The following is a 15,822-nucleotide window of genomic DNA, read 5'->3' on the forward strand; positions in this document are numbered from 1 at the left end:
TAGACAGTGTTGCAGAGGCATTGCAATTAATCCAAGTGTCCCTGGGTTAGGGCAGAAAAAAAAAAGCCAAGCTCATTGCTCATTGCTCATTGCTCTTGATTGCTAAAGCACCCGATTGCTAAAGCACCCTCTTCTAGAGGAAATCGTGAGAAAGCCAGGCAGGGACAGGATCTGACTCGACTCCAATATATTTTAATGTCAAGCAGCCTGCTCGCAATGCATTATCAAGGTGCACAGGTGAACAGTGGCCACAAGGGCAAGGTACAAGATGGTAACCACACTGTGTTAGGTGTCAGCATCATCAAGCGGAGAAGGTAGAGAGAAAATTAAGGAAGAAAATTAGAGAAAACAAGTAAGTGCTAGAGCTGTATAATAGTCGAACTAGAACAGAATAAATAACCAGCTACAGATACAAAATCAATTAGGAGGGAACTAATTGGCAAAGACTAATCAGTCATGATTTTTATAATTGCCAAGCTATTTTTACATTTCCAGTACTCTTATTGAACAAAGCAACTTACTGAATATTAAGCCCTGCCCTCATTGACTGTCATGCATGATCATAGACTCCTTTCTGACATAAATCTATCCTTTAGCAAATGTAGCAGTCCTTTGCTTTTAAATATAAAGTGTCATTTTCCAACAAACAAATCACATTCTTATCTATAATAGATCATATGCTAGTTACTTAATTCAAAAATTATATGATGGCAAACTGAGGAAATTGGGCTCTTTAATTATGTACTTGTAGGTGGAGCAACATGCATATATGATTCCTGGATCATCACATTTGATGATTTTAACACTTGTCACATTTCATATGTAATTATTTGTCAAAATAATTATGCAAAGCTATATTTTATTTATAACATTCTAAAATTCTGATGCACCATTATATCCTGCCAGAATAGAACCCACTAATCATCTTGACTGGAATATTATTAGCCTTGTCCTGTTACTGTTTCATAATTGGGTATTGTTGGAACAGTCTGCTGTTTGCCATCCATCTCGTCCTACCATATCTCCTCTCAGCAAAATCATAGAGTGACAATGGCAGAGGCTACAGTCTATTTGCCCACCTGAAGGATATTTTAGGATGTGTAGTTAGTTGGGAATTCAGGATGTTTTTGCTTGGCAGAGGGGAGGGAACTTTCCACCTCAGGGGATTAAACAGATTAGATGGAGTCCATGATAGAGCAGATTGCATCTATAGTGTGAGGATGGATTTGATGAGTGAAATGGTCTTTCCTCCCTTCATGCTTTCTAATAGAGGATATTAAAATTTATCTTGTTCCCCCCCCCCCCCTCTGCCCCACCCCCAGCCCATACATTACGGGGAGGTGGTGGCATAGTGATACTGACACTGGACTAGTAGGCCAGAGACCTAGGGTGATGGTTTGGGGACCCAGGTTCTAATACCGCCACTTCAGATGGTGAAATTTGAATTCAATACATATCTGGAATTAAAAGTCTAATGATGACCATGAAGCCATTGTCGATTGTTGTAAAAATCCATCTGGTTGGCTAGTGTCCTTTAGGGAAGGAAATCTGCCATCCTAACCTGGTCTGGCCTACTTGTGACTCCAGATCCACAGCACCATTTTGACTCTTAAATGGCCCCTCAAGGGCAATTAGGGATGGGCAATAAATGCTGACACAGCCTGCGATGCCCACATCCCATGTACGAGTAAAAGAAACAACAGCATGCCACAACTTTTTTCAAAAGTTCAGGAGGGCCAGCTGAAAGAGGATCCAACCCCTGCAATACATTACTAATGACTACAACAATGACGCACAGTACCTTTCCACTGGATGATCAAAGATCAGATTGGTCATCCTTTCTCATTCAGCACGGTAGCACAGGTGATTAGCACTGTGGCTTCACAGCGCCAGGGTCCCAGGTTCGATTCACTGTCTGTGCAGAGTCTGCATGTTCTCCCCGTGTCTGCGTGGGTTTCCTCCAGGTGCTCCGGTTTTCTCCCACAGTCCAAAGACGTGCAGGTTAGGTGGATTGGCCATAATAAATTTCCTTCAGTGACTAAAAAAGGTTGGGAGGGGTTATTGGGTTACGGGGATAGTGTGGAAGTGAGGGCTTAAGTGGGTCGGTGCAGACTCGATGGGCCGAATGGCCTCCTTTTGCACTGTATGTTCTATGTTCTATCCTCAATTTAAGAATTATTCCCACTCCATTACCTGGCAGATAACACTAATTTTTTTTTCCAAAACAGAAGTAAAATGTCTAATTAAAATCTACCTTCTTTGTACTTGCAGGCACGGAGATGGGTTGAAGTGTGTATACTTCAACGCAAGAAGCATCAGGAATAAGGTGGGTGAACTTAAGGCATGGATCGGTACTTGGGACTACGATGTGGTGGCCATCACGGAAACTTGGATAGAAGAGGGGCAGAAATGGTTGTTGGAGGTCCCTGGTTATAGATGTTTCAATAAGATTAGGGAGGGTGGTAAAAGAGGTGGGGGGGTGGCATTATTAATTAGAGATAGTATAGCAGCTGCAGAAAGGCAGTTCGAGGAGTATCACCAGATTGAGGTAGTATGGGTTGAAGTCAGAAATAGGAAAGGAGCAGTCACCTTGTTAGGAGTTTTCTATAGGCCCCCCAATAGTAGCAGAGATGTGGAGGAACAGATTGGGAAACAGATTTTGGAAAGGTGCAGAAGTCATAGGGTAGTAGTCATGGGCGACTTTAACTTCCCAAATATTGAGTGGAAACTCTTTAGATCAAATAGTTTGGATGGGGTGGTGTTTGTGCAGTGTGTCCAGGAAGCTTTTCTAACACAGTATGTAGATTGTCCGACCAGAGGAGGGGCAATATTGGATTTAGTACTGGGTAATGAACCAGGGTAAGTGATAGATTTGTTAGTGGGGGAGCATTTTGGAGATAGTGACCACAATTCTGTGACTTTCACTTTAGTAATGGAGAGGGATAGGTACGTGCAACAGGGCAAGGTTTACAATTGGGGGAAGGGTAAATACGATGTTGTCAGACAAGAATTGAAGTGCATAAGTTGGGAACATAGGCTGGCAGGGAAGGACACAAGTGAAATGTGGAACTTGTTCAAGGAACAGGTGCTACGTGTCCTTGATATGTATGTCCCTGTCAGGCAGGAAAGAGATGGTCGAGTGAGGGAACCATGGTTGACAAGAGAGGTTGAATGTCTTGTTAAGAGGAAAAAGGTGACTTATGTAAGGCTGAGGAAACAAGGTTCAGACAGGGCATTGGAGGGATACAAGATAGCCAGGAGGGAACTGAAGAAAAGGATTAGGAGAGCTAAGAGAGGGCATGAACAATCTTTGGCGGGTAGGATCAAGGAAAACCCCAAGGCCTTTTACACATATGTGAGAAATATGAGAATGACTAGAGCGAGGGTAGGTCCGATCAAGGACAGTAGCGGGAGATTGTGTATTGAGTCTGAAGAGATAGGAGAGGTCTTGAACGAGTACTTTTCTTCTGTATTTACAAATGAGAGGGGCGATATTGTTGGAGAGGACAGTTTGAAACAGATTGGTAAGCTCGAGGAAATACTTGTTAGGAAGGAAGATGTGTTGGGCATTTTGAAAAACTTGAGGATAGACAAGTCCCCCGGGCCTGACGGGATATATCCAAGGATTCTATGGGAAGCAAGAGATGAAATTGCAGAGCCGTTGGCAATGATCTTTTCGTCCTCACTGTCAACAGGGGTGGTACCAGGGGATTGGAGAGTGGCGAATGTCGTGCCCCTGTTCAAAAAAGGAACTAGGGATAACCCTGGGAATTATAGGCCAGTTAGTCTTACTTCGGTGGTAGGCAAAGTAATGGAAGGGGTACTGAAGGATAGGATTTCTGAGCATCTGGAAAGACACTGCTTGATTAGGGATAGTCAGCACGGATTTGTGAGGGGTAGGTCTTGCCTTACAAGTCTTATTGAATTCTTTGAGGAGGTGACCAAGCATGTGGATGAAGGTAAAGCAGTGGATGTAGTGTACATGGATTTTAGTAAGGCATTTGATAAAGTTCCCCATGGTAGGCTTATGCAGAAAGTAAGGAGGCATGGGATAGTGGGAAATTTGGCCAGTTGGATAACGAACTGGCTAACCGATGGAAGTCAGAGAGTGGTGGTGGATGGCAAATATTCAGCCTGGATCCCAGTTACCAGTGGCGTACCGCAGGGATCAGTTCTGGGTCCTCTGCTGTTTGTGATTTTCATTAATGACTTGGATGAGGGAGTTGAAGGGTGGGTCAGTAAATTTGCAGACGATACGAAGATTGGTGGAGTTGTGGATAGTAAGGAGGGCTGTTGTCGGCTGCAAAGAGACATAGATAGGATGCAGAGCTGGGCTGAGAAGTGGCAGATGGAGTTTAACCCTGAAAAGTGTGAGGTGGTCCATTTTGGAAGGACAAATATGAATGCGGAATACAGGGTTAACGGTAGAGTTCTTGGCAATGTGGAGGAGCAGAGAGATCTTGGGGTCTATGTTCATACATCTTTGAAAGTTGCCACTCAAGTGGATAGAGTTATGAAGAAGCTCTATGGTGTGCTCGCGTTCGTTAACAGAGGGATTGAATTTAAGAGCCGTGAGGTGATGATGCAGCTGTACAAAACTTTGGTAAGGCCACATTTGGAGTACTGTGTACAGTTCTGGTCGCCTCATTTTAGGAAGGATGTGGAAGCTTTGGAAAAGGTGCAAAGAAGATTTACCAGGATGTTGCCTGGAATGGAGAGTAGGTCTTACGAGGAAAGGTTGAGGGTGCTAGGCCTTTTCTCATTAGAACGGAGAAGGATGAGGGGCGACTTAATAGAGGTTTATAAGATGATCAGGGGAATAGATAGAGTAGACAGTCAGAGACTTTTTCCCCGGGTGGAACAAACCATTACAAGGGGACATAAATTTAAGGTGAAAGGTGGAAGATATAGGAGGGATATCAGAGGTAGGTTCTTTACCCAGAGAGTAGTGGGGGCATGGAATGCACTGCCTGTGGAAGTAGTTGAGTCGGAAACATTAGGGACCTTCAAGCAGCTATTGGATAGGTACATGGATTCCGGTAAAATGATATAGTGTAGATTTATTTGTTCTTAAGGGCAGCACGGTAGCATTGTGGATAGCACAATTGCTTCACAGCTCCAGGGTCCCAGGTTTGATTCCGGCTTGGGTCACTGTCTGTGCGGAGTCTGCACGTCCTCCCCGTGTCTGCGTGGGTTTCCTCCGGGTGCTCCGGTTTCCTCCCACAGTCCAAAGATGTGCGGGTTAGGTGAATTGGCCAATGATAAATTGCCCTTAATGTCCAAATTGCCCTTGGTGTTGGGTGGAGGTGTTGAGTTTGGGTAGGGTGCTCTTTCCAAGAGCCGGTGCAGACTCAAAGGGCCGAATGGCCTCCTTCTGCACTGTAAATTCAATGATAATCTATGATTAATCTAGGACAAAGGTTCGGCACAACATCGTGGGCCGAAGGGCCTGTTCTGTGCTGTATTTTCTATGTTCTATGTTCTATGTACCTTTGACTCTATGCACCTTTCCAACCAAAGACTATCAATTTTCTTTCTAAAAGATCCAATAGGCCCAAATCTAAAATGTTCGTTCTGCACTATAAATTTGTGTATTTGCAAAGAAGCGGAAGCTCACCTAATTTGGTTCTTTTCGAGTTTGTTCAGTTTGACTTCAATCTAGTATTTGTAGGGCAAATCCTATTCAATACAAATCTCATCATAAATAACTTAATATGGCAGTGGTATAGTGGTAATGTCCCTGGAATAATAATCCAGAGACCCAGGGTAATGTTCTAGGGACCAGGGTTCAAATCCCACCAGGGCAGATAGTGAAATTTGAATTCAACAAAAATCTGGAACTAAAAGGTCTCAAGATGAAACCATTATCGATTGTCGTAAAAACCCATCTGGTTCACTAATGTCCTTTAGGGAAGGAAATCTATCATCCAGGTCTGGCCTACATGTGACTCCAGACCCACAGCAATAAAGTTGACTCTTAAATGTCTTCAGGGATGGGCAGTAAATGCTGGCCCAGCCAGTGACACCCATATCCCATGAACGAATGAAGAAATTTTTTATAACAAATCATTACACACATCAGGGCTCTACTATACCAGAATGAGAAAGAAGAACTGCAACAAAAATAAAATCAGAATGAGGTAAAACTTAAGGTTGGTTTTGACATACAACTTGTGCAAGTCAGCACACAGGCTGGCCGCCTTTAATCTCAAACCAGGTTCCTTTTTGAAATAGTCACTCAGCTAGTGTGAAATGTGGAATCTTGGCTGCAGTGTACAGTACTGAAATAACACAGAGAAAGACAGTGTGCCGATGACAGATGATCAGTCTTTGCCTTGTAAACTTGCTAGCTTTAACATCAATCATACACTGCAAAATACATTTCATCCATCAGATTTGTGTCTTTTCAGGGTTATGTAATAGTTTTGATAATCCCAGAGGTGTCATATAATGCAATATTTGTTCATTTGATTATGGGGCTTGCCATTATGTGATTAAAATATTATAAAGTACCAAGCTGAATAGTGCTAGTAGATCACATTTCACAGCGTATCCATTCTTCTTCTTGTTTGACACAACATCAGATGCAACCTGTTTCCAATGTGTTGGCAGTGAAGACAGACCTTCAGCATGGAATAACTAAAACATCTTTGCTGAAGGGTGTTGCTTTGTGTAACTATGAAGTCACAGAAGGCCCTTGCAGGTGAATAAACGTGTTGTAGTCATTGAAAATGGCCGTGTATGGGAACATACACACACAATAACTCCCTAGCAGGACTACCAGAATGCAGTCCCTGTCCGGGCCAGCTTTTATATAGCACGGTAATGAGCCTGAGCTAGGTGGGCTCACACAAGCGGGGAAGCTCATATTCCACAGAGAGTCCTACGGGGAGATCGATTAGGGTATCCCCGTGGACCACATAAGGGTTATTTACCCCCTTCTCACCAAGTCCGAATGTTCTCCTCCAGTTGAGGGGGTCTTCCTCACTGCTTCGCATGTGGCTGCGCCTCTGCCAGGGACGGCCCAAGTCGGGGGGGGGGGATTGGGGGATCAAGTCGTCAATCATCTTTTCGTGACAAACGGCAGAAGGTCACTGCCAGAGGTTCGGTTCCAGTTGTGTCGTCGTCCATGAGTACAGATGCTTCCGTGTCCACGGCCGAAGCCAAGTCATCGTTGTTCTGTTGATCCGGATGCTGGCCCATGGTGGGCTGTGCCTCTTGACTATATGGTGTATGAGGGGTGGAGGAGGCACTGATGTGCCAGGCGTGGTTTCCTCTGAAGTGGGTTCCCTACCTTTGCAATGGTCCATGTGTTTCCGTACGGTCTTCTCTCGGCCTTGTGCGAAATGGGTCCCATTTTCTCCAACCACAGGGTGACGTCCCCAAAATTTCTTTTTTAAAATTTATTTTACAGGATATGGGAATCGCTGGTTAGGTCAGCATTTATTGCCCGTCCCTAGTTGCCCTTCAGAAGGAGGTGGTGAGTTGCCTTCTTGAACCGCTGCAGTCTATCTGGTGTATAGACACCTACTGTGCTATTCGGGAGGGAGTTCCAGCCTCCATGTTGTGGGAGCCGCTGAAGGCGGTGGTAAGGGGCAAGTTTATCTCACTCCAGGTGCACCAGGAGATGTTTGAGCAGGCTGAGTGGTTTGACGTTGGTGGAGGCCATTTTGGGGGTTGACCAGAGGTATTCAGCAGTGCCTGGGGAGGCCCTGTTGAAGGAGAGACAGAAGCTCCAGGTGGGGTTTGGGTTTGTGTCCATGGGGAAGGCAGTGGGGCAGCTGCGAAGGGCAACATATGAATATGAGGAGAAAGCCAGCAGGATGCTTGTACATCAGTTGAGGAGGCAGGTGGAAGTGAAGGAAATTGGGAGGATGAGAGATGGCAGGGGAATTGTGGTAACGGAATCAGAGGAGATGAATGTGGTGTTTCAGGCTTTTTATCGGAAATTGTATAGCTCGGAGCCTGCGGTAGGGGATGAGGGGATGAGGTGGTTTTTGGATGGGCTGGAGTTCCTGATGGTGGACGAGGCAAAGGTGCTGGGATTAGGGGCCCCGATCAGGCTGAGGGACGGTAATGGACTGCCTGGGGTCGATGCAGATGGGGAAGGCCCTGGGCCTGGATGGGTTCCCAGCTGGGTTCTATAAAAAGTTTGGGTCAGAGTTTGCGCCCCTGTTAGTCGAGATGTATAATGAGTCAAATTGGAAGGGTAAGCCCCCTCCCCCCTCAAATTGTCTCAGACTTCAATATCGCTCATTTTAAAGAAAGACAATGATCCAGAGCTGTGTGGGTCTTACCAGCAAAGTTTGCTGGTGAATGTAGATGCGAAGTTGCTGGCAAAGGTACTGGCGATGTGGATAGAGGATTGTGTGGCGTGGGTGGTAGATGAGGACCAGACAGGTTTTGTGAAGGAGTGGCAGCTGTTGACGAATGTCCGGAGGTTATTGAATGTCTTTAAGATGCCTTCGGGGGCCGAGAAGTTGAAGTGGTTTGGCGATGGATGCTGAGAAAGCTTTCGACTGGGTGGAGTGGGCATTCATATTTTAGGTGCTGGTGAGTGTGGGTTTGGGCGGGGATTTGTGGATTGGGTTTGGCGCCTAAGGCGAGTGTTCACACTAACACAGCCGGCTTGGATTAGTTTGGAATGCACGGGGGGACGAGGCAGGGGGTCTCCACTCTCCCCGCTGCTCTTTGTCCTGGCAATTGAGCCCTTGGCAATGGTGCTCAGGGTATTGAAGGGGTAGAGAGGCATTGAGCCAGTGGGAGCAGGGGACGGGGGGGGGGGGGGGGGGGGCAGTTTCTTTGTATGCAGATGATCTCCTGCTGCATATTTCAGACCCAGTCGGGTGCTTTGACAGGATCATAGGCATTTTGGGGAGCTTGGTCTCTTTTCGGATATAAGTTCAACATGGGTAGAAGTGAGATATTCCCAATTAATGCCCAGGGACAGGAGAGGGGTTTGGGGGCTGCCGCTTCGGTTGGTAGGGGCGAGTTTTCATTATATTGGGATACAAGTGGCACGAGTTGGGCTCAGCTGCAGAAGTTGGATTTGGCGCAGTTGGTTGAGGGATTGATGGTAGATTTTAAGAGGTGGGATGTACTGCCATTGGCGTTGGCTGGTCGGCTCCAGACGGTAAAAAGACAGAGTTGCTGAAGTTTTTGGTTGTGTTTCAGAACCTTCCGATTTTTGTGCCAAAATCCCTTTTTAGGAAGGTTAATGGGATGATTTTGAGGTTCGTGTGGGCGGGTAAGGCTCCACAGGTCAGAGGGTATTCTTGGAGAGGTTTGGCGGGGGTTGGGTGTTTAGCGTTACCAAACTTGAAAAAGTATTATTGGGCAGCAAACATTGCAATGGCTAGGAACTGGGCGGTGGCAGAGCGGTCGGTGTGGGGGCGGGTGGAGGTGACCTCGTGTAAAGGGACCAGTTTGGGGGGGGAATGTTGCTGGATGCCTTTCGTTATCGCCAGTCAGGTACTCCATGAGCCGGGTGGTGGTATCAGCGTTCAGGGTGTGGACCCAGTGCCAGCAGCATTTTAGAATGAAAGGCATGTCCCTGTGGGTGCCAATCTGCGGCAATCATAGGTTTGCTTTGGCGGGGTTAGATGTGAGGTTCCGAGGGTGGCGGCAGGTTTGGATAGAGAATTTTAGGAATTTACTAGTTGGAGAGAAATTTGCAGGCTTGGAGGAGCTGGTGGGGACATATCAGTTGCCAATGGGGAATGGGCTCAGGTATCTGCATGTGAGGGACTTTATGAGGAAGGAGGTGCCTTTGTTTCCGACGCTGCCATCTCCGGTGCTGCAAAACAAACCTGTCTGAGGTGGAAATAGGAGCGGACAAGGTCTCAGACACATATGGGGAGCTGGTGAAGAGAGAGAGCCCCCGGTGGAGGAGGTTAGGCGTAAGTGGGAGGAACAGCTGTTGGTGGGGGGGGTTGCTGTTTGTTGGATTATGGAGTGAGTGTTTGCGGAGGGTTAATGCACCCCCGTCATGTGCAAGACGAAGTTTCATTCAGTTTTAAGTGGTGCACATGGGCCTACATGATGGTGTCCAGAGTAAGCCGATTCTTTTCAGGGGCGGAGGAGAATAATAATCTTTATTAGTGTCACAAGAGGCTTACATTAACACCGCAATAAAGTTACTGTGAAACGCCCCTAGTCGCCACATTCCGGCGCCTGTTCGGATACACTGAGGGAGAATTCAGAATATCCAACTCACCTAACAAGCACGTCTTCCGGGACTTGTGGGAGGGAACCAGAGCACCCGGAGGAAACCCACCAGACACTGGTAAAACGTGCAGACTCCGTACAGACAGTGACCCAAGCCAGGAATTGATCCCGGGTCCCTGGTGCTGTGAAGCAATAGTGCTAACCACTGTGCTACCGTGACACCCACAGTTTGGGCGGTGTGCGGGGGCGGCGAAGCATGTACATATGTTTTGGGCATGCCCAAGGTTGAGGGAGTTTGGACGGGATTTGCAGATATAATGTCAAAGATTTTGAGGTAAACGGCAGCTCCGGGTCCGGAGGTGGGAATAGAACATAGAACATAGAACGATACAGCGCAGTACAGGCCCTTCGGCCCACAATGTTGCACCAACAAGGGAAGTCAAAAAACAAAAGCCATCTAACCTACACTATGCCATTATCATCCATATGCTTATCCAATAAACTTTTAAATGCCCTCAATGTTGGCGAGTTCACTACTGTTGCAGGTAGGGCATTCCACGGCCTCACCACTCTTTGCGTAAAGAACCTACCTCTGACCTCTGTCCTATATCTATTACCCCTCAGTTTAAGGCTATGTCCCCTCGTGCTAGCCATTTCCATCCGCGGGAGAAGGCTCTCACTGTCCACCCTATCTAACCCTCTGATCATTTTGTATGCCTCTATTAAGTCTCCTCTTAACCTTCTTCGCTCTAACGAAAACAACCTCAAGTCCATCAGCCTTTCCTCATAAGATTTTCCCTCCATACCAGGCAACATCCTGGTAAATCTCCTCTGCACCCCCTCCAAAGCTTCCACGTCCTTCCTATAATTCGGTGAGCAGAACTGTACGCAATACTCCAAATGCGGCCGTACCAGAGTTTTGTACAGCTGCAACATGACCTCATGACTCCGGAACTCAATCCCTCTACCAATAAAGGCCAACACTCCATAGGCCTTCTTCACAACCCTATCAACCTGGGTGGCAACTTTCAGGGATCTATGTACATGGACACCTAGATCCCTCTGCTCATCCACACTTCCAAGAACTTTACCATTAGCCAAATATTCCGCACTCCTGTTATTCCTTCCAAAGTGAATCACCTCACACTTCTCTACATTAAACTCCATTTACCACCTCTCAGCCCAGCTCTGCAGCTTATCTATGTCCCTCTGTAACCTGCTACATCCTTCCGCACTGTCGACAACACCACCGACTTTAGTGTCGTCTGCAAATTTACTCACCCACCCTTCTGCGCCCTCCTCTAGGTCATTTATAAAAATACGGCCCCAGAACAGATCCTTGTGGTACGCCACTTGTAACTGAACTCCATTCTGAACATTTCCCATCAACCACCACCCTCTGTCTTCTTTCAGCTAGCCAATTTCTGATCCACATCTCTAAATCACCCTCAATCCCCAGCCTCCGTATTTTCTGCAATAGCCTACCGTGGGGAACCTTATCAAACGCTTTACTGAAATCCATATACACCACATCAACTGCTCTACCCTCGTCCACCTGTTCAGTCACCTTCTCAAAGAACTCAATAAGGTTTGTGAGGCATGACCTACCCTTCACAAAGCCATGCTGACTATCCCTAATCATATCATTCCTATCTAGATGATTATAAATCTTGTCTCTTATAATCCCCTCCAAAACTTTACCCACAACAGACGTGAGGCTCACCGGTCTATAGTTGCCGGGGTTGTCTCTACTCCCCTTCTTGAACAAAGGGACTACATTTGCTATCCTCCAGTCCTCTAGCACTATTCCTGTAGCCAATGATGACATAAAAATCAAAGCCAAAGGCCCAGCAATCTCTTCCCTGGCTTCCCAGAGAATCCTAGGATAAATCCCATCAGGCCCCGGGGACTTATCTATTTTCAGCCTGTCCAGAATTGCCAACACCTCTTCCCTACGTACCTCAATGCCATCTATTCTAATAGCCTGGGTCTCAGCATTCTCCTCCACAACATTATCTTTTTCCTGAGTGAATACTAACAAAAAATATTCATTTAGTATCTCGCCTATCTCTTCAGACTCCACACACAACTTCCCATCCCTGTCCTTGACTGGCCCTACTCTTACCCTAGTCACTCTTTTATTCCTGACAACCTATAGAAAGCTTTTGGGTTTTCCTTGATCCCACCTGCCAAATACTTCTCATGTCCCCTCCTTGCTCGTCTTAGCTCTCTCTTTAGATCCGTCCTCGCTACCTTGTAACTATCAAGTGCCCCAACTGAAACTTCACTCCTCATCTTCACATAGGCCTCCTTCTTCCTCTTAACAAGAGATTCCACTTCTTTGGTAAACCACGGTTCCCTCGCTCGACGCCTTCCTCCCTGCCTGACCGGTACGAACTTATCAAGAACACACAGTAGCTGCTACTTTTGCGGGCAGGCCAAGCACCCCCGCCAGCGCTGCCCGGCCCGCGCATCCACCTGCAAGGGATGCGGCAAAAAGGCCCATTTCGTGGGGGTATGTCAGGGCGGAGCGGTGGCCGCGATCTCCAGCAGCGAATGCGGACCGCCACCACAAACTTCTCCACGTGCCCCGTGCGGCCAGTGGTCGCCGCCACCCCCATATCCCAGGGCCACGTGCGGACCCCGGGCGCTGCCATCTTGTTCCGCGGACGCCACGCTTGAGGGATGGGCGCCGCCATTTTGTGCACCCCCGGCCATGTGCGACCAATGGGAGACGCCATCTTGGATGAACCCCCAGGACCCCAGCTCGACCGACCACACACTGCCTGAACAGAATTCCCAACTACTGCGATTGGCCTCGTTGACCCTGGATCAGTCGCGACCTCGAACACTCTCAACCGCTACGACGACCGTTTTCATCAACGGGCACGAGACGTCCTGCCAAATTGATTCTGGGAGCACGGAAAGCTTCATACACACCGACACGGTAAGGCGCTGTTCCCTCCTCATCCACCCTGTTAATCAAAAAATCTCACTGGCCTCCGGTTCCCACTCAGTGGAGATAAAGGGGTTTTGTGTAGCAAACCTCACAGTCCAGGGACGGCGAAAATTTCCGTCTCTATGTCCTTCACCACCTCTGCGCGGCTACACTCCTGGGGTTAGACTTCCAGTGTAACCTTCAAAGTCTGACCTTCCAATTCGGCGGCCCTATATCGCCCCTTACTCTCTGCGGCCTCGCGACCCTTAAAGTCGACCCGCCTTCCCTATTTGCGAACCTCACCCCGGATTGCAAACCCGTCGCCACGAGGAGCAGACGCTACAGTGCCCAGGACCGTATCTTTATTAGGTCAGAGGTCCAAAGGCTACTGAGGGAAGGGGCCATTGAAGCCAGTAACAGCCCCTGGAGAGCTCAAGTAGTGGTGGTAAAGACCGGGGAGAAGCATAGGATGGTCATCGACTACAGTCAGACCATCATCAGGTTTATGCAGCTGGACACGTACCCTCTCCCCCGCATATCCGACCTGGTAACAGGATCGCGCATTATAAGGTCTTCTCCACGGTCGATCTCAAGTCTGCCAACCACCAGCTCCCCATCCGCACTAACGACTGCAAATACACTGCCTTCGAGGCAGACTGGCGGCTCTATCACTTCTTAAGGGTTCCCTTTGGTGTCACTAACGGGGTCTCGGTCTTCCAGCGTGAGATGGACCAAATGGTTGACCGGTACGGTTTACGGGCAACATTCCCGTATCTCGATAATGTCACCATCTGCGGCCACGACCAGCAGGACCACGACACCAACCTCTGAAAATTTCTCCAGACCGCTAAAATCAATAAGGATAAATGCGTGTTTAGCACCGACCGTCTAGCCATTCTCTGCTATGTAGTGCAAAATGGAGTTATAGGCCCCGACCCTGAACGCATGCGCCCCCTTATGGTGTTCCCCCTCCGTCACTGCTCTAAGGCCCTGAAACGCTGCCTAGGATTTTTTAGCTACTACGCCCAGTGGGTCCCCAACTATGCGGACAAGGCCCGTCCCCTGATCCAATCCACAGCTTTTCCCCTGTCAATAGAGGTCCGCTAAGCCTTCAGCCGCATCAAAGCAGGCATTGCAAAGGCCACGATGCACGCCATCGACGAGTCCCTCCCCTTCCAGGTCAAGAGTGATGCGTCCAACCTAGCTCTGGCGACCACCCTCAACCAAGTGGGCAGACCCGTGGCCTTCTTCTCCCGTACCTTCCACGCTTCTGAAATCCACCACCCCTCAGTCGAAAAGGAGGCCCAGGCCATAGTAGAAGCTGTGCAACATTGGAGGCATTACCTAGCCGGCAGGAGATTCACTCACCTCACTGACCAACGGTCGGTTGCTTTCATGATCGATAATGCACAGCGGGGCAAGATAAAAAACAACAAGATCTTGCGGTGGAGGATCGAACTCTCCACCTACAACTACGAGATCTTGTATCGTCCCGGGAAGGTAAACGAGTCTCCTGATGCCTTGTCCCGCGGCACATGTGCCACCGCACAAGTGGACCGCCTTCGAGCCCTCCACCTCTGCCACCCGGGGGTCACTCGCTTTTTCCATTTCGTCAAGACCCGCAACCTGCTCTACTCCATCGAGGAGGTCAGGACTGCCACCAGGGACTGCCAAATCTGCGCGGAGTGCAAACCACACTTCTACCGGCCAGAGAGAGCGCACCTGATAAAGGCTTCCCGTCCCTTTGAACGCCTCAGCTTGGACTTCAAAGGCTCCCTCCGCTCCACCGACCGCAACGCGTACTTACTGAACGTGATTGACGAGTACTCCCGGTTCCCATTCACCATCCCCTGCCCCGACATGACCGCCACCACCGTCATCAAGGCCCTCCATAGCATCTTTGCACTGTTCGGTTTCCCCGCTTACATACACAGTGATAGGGGGGTCCTCTTTTATGAGCGACGAACTGCGTCAATTCCTGCTCAGCAAGGGCATCGCCTCGAGCAGGATGACCAGTTACAACCCCCGGGGTAACGGACAGGTAGAGAGGGAGAACGGAACGGTCTGGAAGACCGTCCTACTGGCCCTACGGTCCAGGAACCTCCCAGTCTCCCGCTGGCAATTAGTCCTCCCGGATGCCCACCACTCCATCCGGTCACTACTTTGTACAACCACCAATCAGACAGCTCACGAACGTCTCCTTGTCTTCCCTAGGAAGTCCTCCTCTGGGACCTCGCTCCCGACCTGGCTGGCAGCTCCCGGACTCATCCTGCTCCGAAAACACGTGCGGGCGCACAAGTCGGACCCGTTGGTCGAGAAGGTCCATCTGCTCCGTGCTAACCCCCAATACGCCTACGTGGCGTACCCCGACGGCCGACAAGATACGGTCTCCCTACGGGACCTGGCGCTCGCCGGAACTCCACGCACACTCCAGCCACCAGTGCCACCCTCCCCTCCACTGCAGCACCTGACAGGGAGATTGGTCCTTCCGCCGCCCCCGTCTAGGCCCACCCACCCACTGACGCCCCCCGCAGCCGCTCCCTTCCCAGGTCAGCCATTTTCCCCACCAGCACCGTCTAGGGGTGACGAAGCTGCCATGGAGATCGAAACCACGCTACCGGAGTCACAGACGCCCGAGCCTCCACTGGAGTCACCACCGAGGCTCCGACGATCACAGAGGACGACCAGGGCCCCCGATTGACTGATTGCTTCATTTT

The 15,822-nt window shown here is 48.9% G+C and overlaps 1 long non-coding RNA gene across 1 annotated transcript in view; it reads right to left on the reverse strand.

Moving 5' to 3' along the window:
• LOC140429530 (uncharacterized) overlaps positions 1–15,822 on the reverse strand; it is a 214,170-nt gene that overhangs the window by 27,589 nt on the left and 170,759 nt on the right. The window lies entirely within an intron of this gene.

Source organism: Scyliorhinus torazame, chromosome 1 (genome assembly GCF_047496885.1).
Source record: "Scyliorhinus torazame isolate Kashiwa2021f chromosome 1, sScyTor2.1, whole genome shotgun sequence".
Taxonomy (NCBI): Eukaryota; Metazoa; Chordata; class Chondrichthyes; order Carcharhiniformes; family Scyliorhinidae; genus Scyliorhinus; species Scyliorhinus torazame.